We start from the raw sequence: 4,357 nt of genomic DNA, 5'->3' as shown, positions 1-4,357 counted from the left end.
GTCATAAATCAATCAAAATTTATCCTAAAATAATATGAGAACTTTTCAAGAGAATAAGGCAATCATTTAGGGATTTTTCTGATAGTGAAATGAATACCCCCACACTTAAGATGTACATTGCCCTTAATGTACGAAGATAGATATATAGAAAATAATGTAAATATAAGATAGGGAGAGAAGTGAAACTTCCTGAGTGATAAATTAATTTCCTTGAACTGGAGTTTTGGAGAATAATCGGTGTGAGGGTGGAGGAGGATACTCTGGCGGTGGTAGAGGTTCATTAGTCCATAAGTCCTGTGCCAAAAGAATTTTATATCTGGTGGTAGCTATCGTCGTGGTTGAGGAGGACATGGCAGTCGTGGAGAACCTTTCCTAGTGGAGTTTCAAGTTCCTGAGTAATAGTGAGCTCTGGAGCTCTTTATAATTGTGATAGAATCAGGAACTCTTTTAGGAAATATATAAAGAAGAGTAAGTACTCAATATGAATTAGTCGAAATTAAAAATTGTAAAATAATAATTATAAGTCCTAATAAAAATAAGGTGAAAGAAAAATAAAAAGTAGTCTTAAAATAAAATAAAAGTAAAAACATAAAATAATAAATAAAAGTTTTAAACATCTTCATCGCTAGATGGTTCGCGAGGTGGGGGTAGCGATGAGATGTGGAGGTGTTAACAATCTTCTGTAGAGTAGCATCAATGTTATCGAAGCGCTGAAAACACTGTTGCTCGAACAGGGTATGGTGCTCAGAGATGTCAGCGTATGAAGCTACCGCATGAACTGGACGAGAAGGGGGTGGTGGCTAAGATGGTGGGTCCTCGTGACGTGGAGGAACATCATCAGTAATATCCTCAGAGGCCTCCTCCTCGGTGGATTGGGCGAGACGGTACTGAGAAGGGTAGGTGCCACGTCGTTTCTCGATCATCCTCATACTTAGCATGCTCGAGATGCCCTGTGGGGACATCTGGCCCATGAGAGTGAGGGAGGATGATTAGGCTGCTGTGTTGAGGAGCTCGAAGTGCCGAGCCAACCGTGTCACACAGGGCCCAATGGAGATGACCCCCTTCCTATGCCGCCCCGTCTGATGTTGAATGCTGAGTGCAATGAAATAAGCAAGGTCTATGACGTGCCCGTGCGACATACACCATAGAAAGTTGGCGTCGTGAGTGTTGACGATGCCAGTGCTCTCTCGCCTTCCTGTTAATGTGTGAACCAAAATGGCGTATAAGTACCTCAGAGATGGAGGGAGAGCCGATGCCTTGGAGCGGCTAGGATTGTAGGAGGCAGCGCCAGGGGCGAGGGCGTTACAACACCGTGAAGGAGAGTGATGGATGTGGCGATTGAGAACGTGGAGTTCATTCTCCTCCATGAAATCATCAGCGTAAAGGCCCAGTGCGGTTCCGAACTTTAAAACGTTCAACTGGCGGACTAGACTGTCGAGGCGAAATTGGATTGTCCTCGGGTCATCAAAGCAGACCATCACAGTCTGAAGATGGAACGTTGAGCAAAGTTCCATCGTGAGTTCGAGATATGTCGGCTCGACAATCGCAAAGAAAAGCCCCCAAAGATCGATGGTGAGGAAGGCTTGAATTGCATCCGTGAGTTGGACTTGTTCTAGCGCGGCCCAATCTATACAGCGGCCCACTTCCAAGGGTCAGGCTCGTAGAATATGGAAAAGTTCTTCTTGGGGCCCAATGGGGAACTGTAGGAAAGGGTGACGAATTTCTGTGGTAGGACCCGAGGAAGATGATGCTTCCTTCATTTTCTTCGAAGTAGGGACGGTGGCTTTCTTTCCTTGTGAAGATGACATGGTGTACCTGTAATGGAAATTGAAGTGGAATGTGAATACTTTCCATGGGGCTTACATATTAACCTATGCTATAACAGCCAAAGTAAATGTGCCAAATAACCCTATAAGAATAAGTAATGGAGATATCTAAAGAATGAATTTGTGTGAGGTTAATAGCATGAAACCCATGGAAACAATAACCATGAATGAATGTAGCCTAATATACTGACCAAAATAAAACAAAACTTAAAAAAAAAAATACATTTATCTACTATTCTAACTATGAATGTGCACGTAAAATAGTCAAATGGAGTATAAAAATCATGAAAGAAGCAAAATAATTGAAGAAGATTGAGATAAAGGAGTAAACAAACGCAAGAGAGTGGAGCTTAGGCGTAACCTATGGTGAGGGTATCTTCTTAAAAGGTACTTGTATCTCTCCCATGCATCATAGAGTGTTTCTAAATCCATCTACACAAAAGAAGAGATATCATTACGTAATTTAACTGTTTTAGCCGGTGGAAAATATTTTAATAAAAATTTTTCGGTCATTTGTTCCCAAGTAGTGATTGACCCTCGTGGTAACAAGTTCAACCATTGTTTAGCCTTATTTCTTAACGAAAAAGGAAACAACCAAAGGCAAATGACGTCATCAGAAACGCCATTAATTTTGAAGGTATCTAAAATTCTAGAAAATTTGCCAAGTACGCGTTAGGATCCTCGTCCTGCAAACCATCAAACTGAACAAACTGTTGTATCATTTGAATTGTGTTAGGTTTCAGTTTAAAATTATTTGCAGCAATAGCAGGTCTAACTATAGTTGACTCAGTTCCTGTTAAATTAGGTTTAGCATAATCATACATAGTGCGCGGAGTAGGATTTTGATTAACAACAATTGCAGGAGGTAGCGGATTTTCTTGGTTTTTAGCCATCTCCTTAGTTGTGGTTTGAATATCATCCTCTTGCTCGTTCACTGTGTATCTTAAGCTTCGTATTATTTCTCTTTGGTTTCTGCGAACTGTGCGATCGATCTCACTATCAAAAAGTAATGGTCCTGACGGGTTTCTTCTAGTCATAAACTATAAGAACCTGCTAGAAAAAGGAAAAAGAAAGAATTATTAATAAAAATTAGAATAAAATTTAAATTGCAGTAAAAGTAAATGGCTAAAGTAATAAAAATCAAGTGTTCCTAATATCTTAGTTCCCTGGCAACATCGCTAAAAACTTGATACGTGATATTCGTGACAGGTTTTAAATATTTATAATGAATCGTTCTTGAAATTAACTATTATCACGATGAAGGCAAGTGTACCTATCGTACAGTAGTATAGCTTTAGTAAGACCGGATTATCGAACCCAAAGGAACTAAAAGTACCAGTAATGACTGTCTTTTTATTGTCTAGCCTAAGAATAATGGGGTTTGTTTTAACTAGCTAATTAACTAAACTAAGAATTCATAGAAAATAGAATTGGGGAATTACTTTTGGAAAACTTGATTGATTGAGACAATACCTAAGGAAAATCCACCTAGACTTCACTTGTTATTTGACTCTGAATCAGAAGATTTATTCATTTGACTTGATCCGTAGAAATCCCTAAGTTATATTATTATCTCTCTCGAGACTAACAACGTCTAACCCTAGGTTGAATAATTGAAATCTCTTTATAATTAACTCCCTAGGGTTGCATTAACTCGATCTATGGATCCCTTTATTAGGTTTGACCCTAATCTGACAAAATCTTGTCACCCTATTTCTAGGCGCGCAACCAACTCTACTTAATTATGACAAATGTACTCTTAGACAAGATTTATTCCTCCTCTGAATAAGAGCTTAACTTGAATCAATATCCTGGAATATCAAAACAAGAATTAAGAACACATAATTAAGAACAAGTCAAATATTTATCATACAATTCAGATAATAATAACAAGATCTGTCTTAGGTTTCATTCCCCTTAGATATTTAGGGGTTTTAGTTCATAACTAAAAAGGTAAACATATCAGAAGAATAATGAATATAAAACATAAAGAAAAACCCAAAACTCCTAAAGGGAAATTGAGGGGAGATCTTCAGTCTTGATGATGAATCCGACTTTTGAGATGGATCAATCGGCTTTCCTTGAGCAGTTCCTTGGTTCCCTCTCTGTGTGTCCTATTCCTCCTCCTCTAGGGTGTATTTATAGGCTTTAGAATGCCTAAGAACCCTCAAAATTGGCCTTTTTGGAAGTGGACTGAACTTGGGCTCGGTAGGAACACGCCCGTGTGCGTTTGCTTAAGGCCGTGGTCAAGCCTGTTAAATAGGCACGGATGTGTGGTCCACCCATGTGAGTCATGCTTCGATTCTGCGAAATTGACACGGCCGTGTGGTCTGCCCGTGTGAGAAGGTCCAGGCCGTGTTGATTTTGTACGTTAGCCCATTTTCTCCATTTTTGGCCTGTTTCTCATTCCTTTCACTCTCCTATGCTCACCTAAGTGTAAAACATGAAGTTAAGGCATTAGAAGAATCAAATTTATCAATTTTCAGGAAAAATCATCCATAAGATGTGCTAAGCATGGGATAAAAATATGT

The 4,357-nt window shown here is 39.2% G+C and overlaps 1 non-coding gene across 1 annotated transcript; it reads left to right on the top strand.

Moving 5' to 3' along the window:
* Nucleotides 1-2,184: 2,184 nt before the first annotated feature.
* LOC128291330 (small nucleolar RNA R71) lies at nucleotides 2,185-2,291 on the top strand. The gene has a single exon (XR_008281106.1). It is a non-coding gene; the product is annotated as a small nucleolar RNA R71 (small nucleolar RNA).
* Nucleotides 2,292-4,357: the final 2,066 nt, after the last annotated feature.

The sequence above is a fragment of the Gossypium arboreum genome, chromosome 3 (genome assembly GCF_025698485.1).
Source record: "Gossypium arboreum isolate Shixiya-1 chromosome 3, ASM2569848v2, whole genome shotgun sequence".
NCBI classification, from domain to species: domain Eukaryota; kingdom Viridiplantae; phylum Streptophyta; class Magnoliopsida; order Malvales; family Malvaceae; genus Gossypium; species Gossypium arboreum.
This window is presented reverse-complemented; position numbering and strand designations above follow the sequence as displayed.